This window comes from Callorhinus ursinus, unplaced genomic scaffold (genome assembly GCF_003265705.2).
Source record: "Callorhinus ursinus isolate GAN/ISIS: 27379988/994484 unplaced genomic scaffold, GSC_fseal_2.0 scaffold5, whole genome shotgun sequence".
Lineage (NCBI taxonomy): Eukaryota > Metazoa > Chordata > Mammalia > Carnivora > Otariidae > Callorhinus > Callorhinus ursinus.
In genome coordinates, this window is record NW_027397067.1 from 453860 (window position 1) to 466478 (window position 12619).

General features: G+C 39.6%; 1 protein-coding gene and 1 pseudogene across 11 annotated transcripts in view; both read left to right on the plus strand.

Moving 5' to 3' along the window:
• The window catches only part of SPIDR (scaffold protein involved in DNA repair), a 584775-nt gene that overhangs the window by 424822 nt on the left and 147334 nt on the right, over window positions 1-12619 (plus strand). The window lies entirely within an intron of this gene.
• Window positions 1304-2914, plus strand: LOC112823054 (SKA complex subunit 1-like; annotated as a pseudogene).

The following is a 12619-nucleotide window of genomic DNA, read 5'->3' on the forward strand; positions in this document are numbered from 1 at the left end:
TAATATCAATTAACTTTAAGTAGCCCCATGTGGCTAGTGGCTACCTTGGTGGACAGCGCAGCTACATGAGCCAAACCCATAATTCAAAGTACTTTGCTCATACTAACTATGGGGATGATATCTTCTTTTACTTGTATTTATGCCCTTTCTGTGTTTTTTCAAATAGCTATAGTCATGTCATTGACTGAAGAGTTTATTTATGTCAGAGCCTTGGTATAACCTTTTGAGGTTATATTACTTTCTATTTGAAACTGCCCTCAAAGCAGTGAGATGGACTTATAATAGAAATTAAAAGTATAGGGGCGCCTGGGTGTCTCAGTCGTTATGTGTCTGCCTTCAGCTTGGTCATGATCCCAGGGTCCTGGGATCGAGCCCTGCATCAGGCTCCCTGCTCTGTGGGAAGCCTGCTTCTCCTCTCCCACTCCCCCTGCTTGTGTTCCCTCTCTCACTGTGTCTCTCTCTGTCAAATGGATGAATAAGGTCTTTTAAAAAAAAAAAAAAGGAGCGACAAGAAACATTTGTGTTAATTATGAATCCTCTTCAGGTGGGTGGCACTTTATTTGAAAGTCCTATGAATTTCAAAAAGTCTCTTTAGGTGTAGAGTTAGAGAATATTTCTTTTGGATTTATAGGAAAAATTTTAATTTTATTTTGTTTGGAATATGTGTATGTCTGAAATGATTCTATCAGTTTTAGGGTTTTTAACTTACAGGTGTAGACCAGTCTTGTAGTCTTTAACTTAAATCTGTGGTAAACCTAAATAGATCTGAGCCAGTTATAGATCAGACATAGGTTTTATTTTATGTATTTTGTGGAATGTATCCAGCCTTAGGCTTTGGAGAAGGAAATACTGGACAACCTAAGCAATGATGATCTTGGTAAAGCTTCTCCAGCTCAGCACATAGACCACACACTCAGAGGAGATTGGGGACAGCAGGGACTGAGTCACAATGATGAGAAAGCAAGGCAAAACTGACAATGAGGTTGCTTCCTTATGAGTAATCACAAGCAATGGACACCTTGAATCCTGTCCCTCTAGCTCCTTTGGTGGTACTTGTTTTACTTGTTAAGCAGAAAGAATTTGAAGCTAACTTCTGGTGAATTGCTGCCAATGGCTGGCATTATGAATGTTTTGGATTTGTACCTTAAACATACACTGGAACATATCACATGAGACTGTGCTAAGTTGTGGATTGAAAAAAGGCCAGGCATAAACCTCAAAAACAAGAAAATAACTTGTTATTTTCAGTTATTCAGCTGTAATTAAATATGCATTGTGTGTTCCTGTAGCACACATGAGATTATACAATGCTGAGGGTAGAGGATATTAGTCCCATTTCACAGATGAGGAAACTGAGCCTCAGAGAGGTTCTTACTTGCTGACAGTTACACAGGTGGACAAAAAGAATAACATCATAAGATATAGAATCCCAAACATGTCAGGGTTGTACAGAGTATGGAGCTGAAAGAAAGGGGATAAAATTGAGTTAGGACCAAGCTGTGATTGATTAAGATTAAGCCTGACTGGGGGGGTCAGGTCATCCTGGGCAGCAGGAGTAGTGAAAGTACCCAGTCATTGGGGAGAATTGATTGGATTGTGTTAAGAAAATGAACCTTTGAGCCTTCCGGGAGCACCGAGGTGCGCCTGCGCGGCACCGGGTCCCAGCAGGCACTTTGAATTTCGCTCCCGGAGTCGCGTCTCGCGATCCTGGGCTTCCAAGACTGGGTCTTGACGGCTCGCGATACTGCAGCGAGTGGCGCTTTGCTCCCGGATCCGCGCCAGAGGCTTAAAGGATGGCCTCCTCAGATCTGGAACAATCATGCTCTCATATTAATGAAAAGATTGCCAACATTAAAAGAACTCTGTTACTAAGAAATTGTGGTCAGGAACCTACCTTGAAGACTACATTAGATAAAATAGGAGATGAAATCATCGTAGTAAATGAACTTGTAAAAAATTGGAATTGGAGATTCAATATCAAGAACAAACCAACCATTCACTCAAGGAACTCTGAATCTCTTGAAGAGGATTATAAAGATGTGGAGCATCTCAAAGAAAACATTCCTCCCCATTTGCCTCAAGTAACAGTAAGCCAGAACTTTGCTAATGTGTCAGATCTTGACCCTGAAGAACCAAAGTTGAGGAAACTGTACCCACAAAGAAGCCCCCAAAAGAACAAAGAAGTATTAAAGAAATGCCGTTTATAACTTCTGATGAATTTAATGGCATTCCAGTGTACATGAAATCTCGCTTAACCTATTGTCAAATTAATGATGTTATTAAAGAAATCAACAAGGCGGTGGTTAGTAAATATAAGATCCTACATCAACCAAAAAAGTCAATGAGTTCTGTGGCCAGAAATCTCTATCACAGATTTATTGACGAAGAAACAAAGGATACCAAAGGTCGTTATTCCATAGTGGAAGCTGACATAAAGGAGTTCACAGCTTTGAAAGCTGACAAGCGGTTTCACGTGATCCTGAATATCTTACGACACTGCCGGAGGCTCTCAGCGGTCCGAGGGGGGGCCTTACCCGATACCTTATAACCTGAAGCCTGTGGGTTTTTTTGAACTGGCTAACAATAGGGTGTAGAGGCCGCTCACATAGTTTCCTTATATGTAATTTCTTTATATATAAAATTTCTTTGGCTTTTTCATTTTCTTTTCTAGCTTCCTATAAAAACGAAACATTTTAGTAAGTAAAGCATATATATTTTAAAATTCACCTTCTTTCAGCACATATTTAACCCCCTACCACATGAGCCTCTGTGCTAGGCATATAATGGAACTAAAAAATATTCATGGTTAGTTTTTGTGTTTAGTGACAGTGCTGTAGACCTCAGTAAGACAGATACACATGTGATAATGGAAGGAAAAGGTCAAGAAGATAAGGTCAAGGGTACCCAGGCTTTTTTTTTTAAGTAGTCTCCACACCCAGCATGGAGCTCAGCATGAGGCTTGAACTCACTCCTGAGAGCAAGACCTGAGCTGAGATGAAGAGTCAGAATAAGCCACCCAGGTGCCCCAATGAGACTCAGGCTCTTTAGAATTAAAGGTCGTTAATGTCAGAATTCTATCAATGGCATTTCAGTCTACAGGCAAAAGTTGGATTTGTAGGCAGCCCTTCCATGTAATGATTCTGCTTTCCCATATATTGTTAGGGAACAGCTTACCTGAAATGCATTTGGTATAAACCAATCTATAAACATCAACCTGTAATGAAATTGTAATAAAAATATACTGAGATGAAAAAGATAAAAAAAAAAAGAAAATGAACCTTTGAACAGAAAATCATAGCATTTGAGCTTGGGTTTGAGGACAAGGCTTCTGAGATGTCTTTTGGGTACACAAAGGTATTATTGTAAAATTGATTATTAATATTTTCTAGACTCATAATGCTATAATAATGATCAAGTTCCAGTTTACAAACAAAATTAATATAGAAGTAGAATTATACTTAATCCTGTACTAATTCTTTGCATATAAAAGCGTTAAAATATTTGCTTTGGAGGATCATTTAGAAACATGTTTGCTAATGTAGACTTTTATTTATATACATATAGATGTATATAAAAGAAAACATTATTAAAAGACTTAAGTTTATAGTTTGGAAGATTCCTTTCTTTTCTACTTACAGTTTCTACCTGTAACTTTGGGTGAACTCCTGTGCAGCACATGGGAGTCATTCTCATCCAGAGGCATGACTGCAGCAGACAGGGGAGATGGCATAGGGACCCCTTACACTGAGGGCAGCTCCAGGTTTGCTCTCTTGCCATAACTGGCTATGCCTCAGAGATCCTTCTATCAGTGAACTGAAAGACAATGTTGATCACTATGTGTTTTCCATAAAGTGCCAGAAATTACCATATCCTAAGAAATTAAGGCTTGCGAAAAAAGAAATGACTCTGTCATATGGTAAATATTTTGCCACAATAATTCTCTCTTTTCTGCTCAAATGAGGCCCGATGACTCCTCATGGAGCACTGTGGTGAGTCTTACATCTAAGTGTACTTAGTGCCTCAACCATAGGTGTCTATCTCAATCTGTTCCCAGTGCTTTAGCAGTCTCACTTTTCTAAGATCAGTAAGACCTCATCTTCTGATGGCAGACAGCCAGATTGTTGCCAACTTTGAAATAAAAGGAAATTCATTTGGAGCCAGCCAGTCCTGAACAGGGTCACATAGGTTCAGTCAAAAGGCTCATTTCTTCTGAGCTGTGAAACATTATCTAAATACACTTTAGATTTCAGGGGTGTCTGGGTAGCTCAGTTGGTTGAGCATCCAACTCTTGGTTTCCGCTCAGGTTGTGATCTCATGGGTTGTGAGATAGAGCCCTGCGTCCAGCTCCACACTCATTGGGGAGTCTGCTTGAAGATTCTCTCCCTCTGCCCCTCCCCCCCACTTGCACGTGCTCATGTTCTCTCTAAAACAAATAAACCTTTAAAATACATATATATACACACATACACACACACACACATATATATATACACTTTAGATTATACACACACACACACTTTAGATTTCAGAAATATAACATGTAAATCTCCTGTCCCTTGTTCTTCTGGATGACTTCTTTTAACTCAAGCTATTAAAGAAAACACTTCTTTTTTTTTTTTAAGATTTTATTTATTTATTTGAGAGAGAGAGAGCATGAGCAGAGGGAATGGCAGAGGGAGAAGCAGACTCCCCTCTGAGCAGGGAGCCCGATGTGGGGCTCGATCCCGGGACTCCAGGATCATGACCCGAGCCAAAGGCAGACGCTTAAGCGACTGAGCCACCCAGGTAGCCCTAAAGAAAACACTTCTACAAAGTTTATCAAGGTGTTATAGGTCAGAATAACCAATACAAACTTAAGTTTTATAAATCACTAAAATCAAAAGTAACAAAAAAGCAACTTCGAAAGCACTCCCTAAGCACTAATCTAGGCAGACTGTTCAGAGCCCAAACCCACCTTTATCTAGATTCACTGAATATTGAATGAATGTTAAATAAATGCATGACTATAAAGCAACAGGCTTTTTTTTTTTTTTTTTTTACCAGAAAGGGAGCCCTGGTCTTGGAGATAATTTGTAATAGAGGAAACTGAGGCAAAGAAAAGTGAATTCCCTGGTAACTCCCTACCTCATGGCAGAGCAGTCCCTGGATCATGTTTCCTCACTCCCCATCCATGCTGGTTGCCATTAAATATTGACTTTCTCCCTTTCTGAAACATCTGCTCCTTTCTCCTTCAGATATTTAACTTGTAGACAAATAATTTAATTTTATCCTTTAGAGATGTACATTCTTTCTTGCCTGTCATTGCAGAAGTATTGATAATGGGAGAGTTAGTCTTTTGTGAGGGCATTTAATTCAAACAGTTTGCTCAGTGGTCTTATGTTTGGACAAAAAGCTGGAATTTCAGAACCTCCCAGTTTAATAGTTATCATGCATTATAGTTGTATGGAAATTCGTTGAGCTGAACTCAGGAAAAGAGCACATTTTTCTTTCTTCAAACCTTGATATTTTATTTTCTCTTTTCATCTTTTGACTCTTGCTTTAGTCTCTTCTCTTGTATTTCTTCTTCCTTTTCACCATGGAAAAATTAAAAAAAAATTCACCATTGTCTTAGGCTAGGTTCTGGGTCCTCAGTGATTAGCAAAATCAGACATTGTCCTTATGCTCCTGGAGCACAGTCCAGTGGGGAAGTCCCACACAAAACAATTAAAAACAAATACATTTATGATTAGATTATAAGTTGTGATATGTGCTCTGGTAAGAAAAGTAGGACACTAGGAAAGAGACCAATGGAGAAGGGGCAGATTTAGTTTAGAGGATTCAAGGATGGGTATTGTAAGGTAGTGCTATTTAAGCTGGCACCTGAAAGATAAGTGGATGTTAGGTAAAAAGCAAATGAAAGAGAATTGCAGTGGAAGAGAGAATACCTTTGAAAGCTCGTAGGGGTGCTGGGTGGCTCATTCGGTTGGTCATCTGCCTTTGGCTCAGGTCATGATCCCAGAGTCCCGGGATCAAGCCCCAGGTAGGACTCCCTGCTCAGCGGGGAGTCTGCTTCTCCCTCTCTTTCTGCCCTTCCCCCCACTTGTGCTCTGTCTCTCTCTATCTCTCTCTCATTGAAAGCTCCTAGACAGGAGGGAGAAGCTGATGTGGCCAAGATGTGTGGGCCAGTGGGAGAGCCCAGAGAGGCAGGCCAGCCATAGGCTGCACACATGGTCTATAGTGTTTGCCATGGCTGTCCACTGACCCAAAATAAACTTTACCTGTTTGGAAATTACTTAGTTGTCAGATGGAAAATGGTTTGGGAAGAGGAGGAGGCACATGGACCAGGTCCCAGTGGAAGTGGAGAGATCAGGAAGAGGCAGACTGTAGGAGTCCCAAGTCAGCCTCGGTTCCTGAGTCTCGTGTGGCACCACTGGGATGTGGAGAAAAGGATCACCTTCTAAATGTGTGTGAAGACTTGAGAATGGATTGGATATGGGGAGAGGGAAGTACAAGGAAATAATAAGAATGATGCTTGGTTTGATTGCTTGGTGGAGTGATGAGCTAATTACTGAGGTGAGAAAAACTGGGATAAGAACAGGTTTGGAGGGAAGCTGAAGAATTCAGTTTGGGGCCTATTTAGTTCGAGATTCCTGAGACATCTAAGGAGAGGTGTCAGATGAGAAAGTTGAATATAAAGATCTCACATTCAGAGAAGGACTTTAGGTTGGAGATAAACATTTGGCAGTTTTCAGCCTATAGCTGGTCGACGAGCTCCCAAGGCACTAGAGGGCATGCAGTGAAAAGGCAGATACCTCCAGCCCTCGTCCCAGGTGGTTTCTCCTGCTCTTCCTCTCCACACCGTTTCTAGGAGTGTTTGTCACAGCTAGTAAGTCTCTAAAACCAGGGCAGCAGATGAGATCATGTTAGGGAAAAAGTAGACAGGAAGAAAAGAAAAAATGCTAGCATAGAGATCTAAAGTCCTGTAGCATTGGCAAACAGGTAGAAGAAGGGACCAGCAAAGGAGATTAAAGAGGAAGGGCTAATGGTGGAAGAGGAAAACCCAGTGTACTGTGGCAGGCACAAAAGATACAGGATTTTCCATTTGTGCAAGTGACAGCTAAGTTGGTGGTGCAGAGAATCCTAATAAAATAAGGACTGAAAACATGTACAATGGATTGCTGAGTTCTATATAACTTTATGAACAGGAGGTGCAGGGGAGAGGTGAGACTGGAAGCTAGTTGGTGGGGAGTTGAAGAGTGAGTGGGAGGTGGGGAGGAAGGACAGGTTTTGATAGCAAGTGCTTTGTTGATGCATAGGAGAATGAGAATGTCAAATGTTCAGCAGAACAACAAAACTCATGAGGGCATTCTGTCCATGGTTTCCAGTATAGGTACCATTTTTCTTTTAAAAATGCATTGAGGTACACTTACTGTGATAGGCACTGAGTAGTATATAGAATTGTTAATCACTATATTGTACACCTGAAACTAATAGAACACTCTTTGTTAAATATATTGGAATTAAAATTTTTAAAAATGCATTGAGGTAGAGGCAGACCATTAATGGGAAAGGCAGAAGGTCTGGAATCAGACTGATCTAGGTTCAAATGCTGATTCTGCCACTTAGTAGGAAGACAGGGCAAAATGTTTCCTTATTTATGAAATTGGAATTATTTCTTTCCATTATCCAGGTTCATGATGAAAATTAACTGAGATTATATACATAATGTGTTTAGCATTATGCTTCTCATATAAGGACTCAATAGAAGGTGGCTCACTGGCTCTTTAAAAGCAAGTGGAAAGATTTAAAAATTGTAAAATACTGATAAATAACATTGTTACAATAATAGAAACCTAAAATAAACAAAGAAGAAGATCATATTACAAACCAGCATTCATGTTAGAGTTGAGTCTGTTGCCTGGCTGCAGGAGAAGCTTGATTGAAGGTGGTTTTTACTCCTGTCCTTTTGCACCGCCCCCTTGCTGTGCAACGCCCCCCATCAACAAGGAGTTGCTGCTCATTTACTTTATTTTTTTTAAGATTTTATTTATTTATTCATGAGAGACAGAGGGAGAGAGAGAGAGAAGCAGAGGGAGAAGCAGGCTCCCAAGGAGCAGGGAGCCCGATGCGGGACTCCATCCCAGGACCCTGGGATCATGACCTGAGCCGAAGGCAGACGCTTAACCATCTGAGCCACCCAGGCGCCCGCTGCTCATTTACTTTAGAAAACAAACATTTATATAAACTCATACATATGAAATGTGACTACTGCCTTCTAAATGATGGAGACATAAAAGTTCCTCTGTAATAAACATTTGGCAGAAAACTGCCCTAGTGCTGGGTCCAGTATTGGATGGTGCTGGTAATTATGGCTGGTATATTTTTGTCTTTGTCTAGAGATTTAAAGACATCCCAGATTCCTGATGGTGAAAATGATACAATATTAAAGCAGAATGAGGAACATGAATTAGTAGATTGTGGATATGATGATTAGTGAGCTTTATGATGATTAGCTTTTGTGTGTGTTTGGACAATAGAGAAAGACTTGTATCAAGTTTGCAAGATTCCTTTTGATGAGAAGGCGGTAAGCTGTGGCACATTGATTCCACAGTTGTGTGCTCACCAGTCAGGTCTCCCTAGGTGCATGCAACTCTTCTCCCTGCTTGTAAACATTTGCTTTTCTTCCTATTAAATGACTGGATGATAAAGTGGACTTAATGTCTCCTTTTCTGTGCATAGAGATGGAGTGGCATGGCATTCTTTCTCCAGAACAGAGATACATATGTGTCAGTGATGAAAGAGCCCAAAGGAAAGACTCCATCTCCTCAACAGAACACAGGACCATTTCACCTGCTCTCCTCCGTACTACCACATACCAGAATCTGTGGAGAGGTTTTGATGATTAACCTACTTAGCATCATACTCTCATAAGGTTGTTATTATTATCCATACTTTATTTCTGAAGTTTGTTTTCTTCTTCATGTTGTAGAAAAGTTGGAATTAACTCTTTTTCAATGACTTGAGTATTTTTATTGCAGTGCAAAAGATATGAGAGCAGGGATTCATTTTTTTTAATGTATTCTTATAAATGATATGAACCATATCCCATTCTTTAGATTTTCCTCACTTGTGCTCTCAGTGAATTTAAATCCTCTTTTAATCATTAGCTCTGTATTCATAAGTCTTAGATAAACACTTCAGTCTCAGCTACCCAGCTCTTAACTTTTGCTTGCTTCCCCTCTAAGACAATTCTTGGTGGTCTGTATGATATACCAAGGTCATTTTGCCATATTTTCTTTGCAGTCCTATATTTACAGAGTTTTGCAGTTATAACAATAATCTAATATTAGAACATCTTTGTGACCTCAAATTAAACCCCAGACCCATTGACTGTTTACTTCTCCTTCCCCCAGCCTGTGGCAACCACTAATTTTCTATCTCTATGGATTTGCCTGTTTTGGACATATATAAATGGAACTATACAATGTATGGTCTTATGACTGGCTTCTTTCACGTAGTACAATATTTTCAAGGCTCACCCATGTTGTAACATGTTGATCCATGTTGTGACATGTATCGGTATTTCATTCCATTGTATGGGTATGCCATATTCAGTTTATTTATCAGGTGATGGACATCGGTTGTTTCTGCTTTTGAGCAATATGAATAGTGCTTCTATGAACATCTGTGTACAGGTTCTTTCTGTGAATGTATGTTTTCAGTTCTCTTGAGTATATATTTAGGAGTAGAGTTGCCAGGTCATATGGTAACTCTATGTTTAATTCTATGAAGAGTTAAACTGTTTTCCAAAGAAACTACCATTTTCCATTCCCACCAGCAGTGTATGAGGACTCCAATCTCTCCACAACCTCACCAAGACTTGTGATTATCTTTCTTATAGCCATCCAAATGGATGTGAAGTGGTATATCCTTGTTGCTTTGACTTGCTGTTCCCTAAGGATTGATGATGTTGAGTGTGTTTTCATATGCTTTTTGACTATTTGTCAAACTACTTTGGAGAATGCATCTTCAGATTCTTTGCTTGTTTTGGGTTATTTGTCCCTTTTTTGTTGAATTCTAAGAATTCTTTATTTATTCTGGTTACAAGACTCTTATCATATATATGATTTGAAAATATATTCTCCCATTCTGTGGAGTATTTTTTCCACTTTTTTGATAGTGTCCCTTGAAACACAAAAGTTTAGAACATTAATAATGTCTAATTTATCTTTTTTTTTTCCTCTTGTGCTTTAGTGTTTTGGTGTCACATCTAAGAAACAGTTGCCTAATCCAAGATTATGAAAATTTACTCCTATATTTTATTCTAAGAGTTTTACAATTTATAGTCTTGTATTTAGGCCCATGATCCATCTGAGTTAATTTTTGTGTGTCGTGTGAGGCAGGGGTTCATCGTTTTACATGTGTGTGTATCCAGTTGTCCAACACCATTGACTAAAAAGACTCTTCTTTCTCTTTGAAACTTTCTTGGTACCCTTTTTGAAAATCAGTCAACCACAGATATAAGTGTTTATTTCTGGACTGTCATTTTTCTTCCATTGACCTATATATCTGTCTTTATGCCAGTACCATAATGATCTTAATTACTAAAACGTTAATCGTACATTTGGAAATCAGAGTGTAAGCCCTTTAACTGTTTTTTTAAGATTGTGTTCAGAATTCTTAGTCTCTTAGATTTACATTTTAATTTCAGAATGAGCTTGTCAATTTTGGAATAAAACGGGGTTTTGATAGACATTATGTTGAATCTGTAGATCACATTGAAAAGAATTGTCATTTTATTTATTTTTTTCTTTCAATTTTTTATTGTTATGTTAATCACCATACATTGTATCATTAGTTTTTGATGTAGTGTTCCATGATTCATTGTTTGTGCATAACACCCAGTGCTCCACGCAGAACGTACCCTCTTTAATACCCATCACCAGGCTAACCCATCCCCCCATCCCCCTGCCCTCCAGAACCCTCAGTTTGTTATTCAGAGTCCATCGTCTCTCATGGTTCGTCTCCCCCTCCAATTTCCCCCCCTTCATTCTTCCCTTCCTGCTATCTTCTTCTTTTTTTTTTTTTCCTTAACATATATTGCATTATTTGTTTCAGAGGTAAAGGTCTGTGATTCAACAGTCTTGCACAATTCACAGCACTCACCATAGCACATACCCTCCCCAATGTCTATCACCCAGCCACCCCATCCTTCCCACCCCACCCCCACTCCAGCAACCCTCAGTTTGTTTCCTGAGATTAAGAATTCCTCATATCAGTGAGGTCATATGATACATGGCTTTCTCTGATTGACTTGTTTCACTGAGCATAACACCATCCAGTTCCATCCACCTCATTGTAAATGGCAAGGTCTCATTCCTTTTGATGGCTGCATGATATTCCATTGTATATATATGCCACATCTTCTTTATCCATTCATCTGTCGATGGACATCTTGGCACTTTCCACAGTTTGGCTATTGTGGACATTGCTGCTATTAACATCGGGGTGCACGTACCCCTTCGGATACCTACATTTCTATCTTTGGGGTAAATACCCAGTAGTACAATGGCTGGATCGTATGGTAGCCCTAGTTTCAACTTTTTGAGGAACCTCCATACTGTTTTCCAGAGTGGTTGCACCAGCTTGCATTCCCACCAACAGTGTAGGAGGGTTCCCCTTTCTCCGCATCCCTGCCAACATCTGTCCTTCCCTAACTTGTTAATTTTAGCCATTCTGACTGATGTGAGGTGGTATCTCATTGAGATTTGGATTTGGACTTCCCTGATGCCGAGCGATGTTGAGCACTTTTTCATGTGTCACTTGGCCATTTGGATGTCTTCTTTGGAAAAAAGTCTGTTCATGTCTTCTGCCCATTTCTTGATTGGATTATTTGTTCTTTGGGTGTTGAATTTGATAAGTTCTTCATAGATTTTGGATACTAGCCCTTTATCTGATATGTCATTTGCAAATATCTTCTCCCATTCTGTCGGTTGTCTTTTGGTTTTGTGGACTGTTTCTTTTGCTGTGCAAAAGCTTTTTATCTTGATGAAATCCCAATAGTTCATTTTTGCTCTTGCTTCCCTTGCCTTTGGCAATGTTTCTAGGAAGAAGTTGCTGCGGCTGAGGTCAAAGAGGTTGCTGACTGTATTCTCCTTTAGGATTTTGATGGACTCCTGTCTCACGTTTAGGTCTTTCAACCATTTGGAGTCTATTTTTGTGTGTGGTGTAAGGAAATGGTCCAGTTTCATTCTTCTGCATGTGGCTGTCCAATTTTCCCAACACCATTTGTTGAAGAGACTGTCTTTTTGCCATTGGACGTTCTTTCCTGCTTTGTCAAAGATTAGTTGACCATAGAGTTGAGGGTCCATTTCTGGGCTCTCTATTCTGTTCCATTGATCTATGTGTCTGTTTTTGTGCCAGTACCATACTGTCTTAATGATGACAGCTTTGTAATAGAGATGGAAGTCCAGAATTGTGATGCCCCCAGCTTTGTATTTCTTTTTCAACATTCTGCTGGCTATTTGGGGTCTTTTCTGGTTCCATACAAATTTTAGGATTATTTGTTCCTTTTCTTTGAAAAAAGTGGATGGTATTTTAATGGGGATTGCATTGAATGTGTAGATTGCTTTAGGTAGCA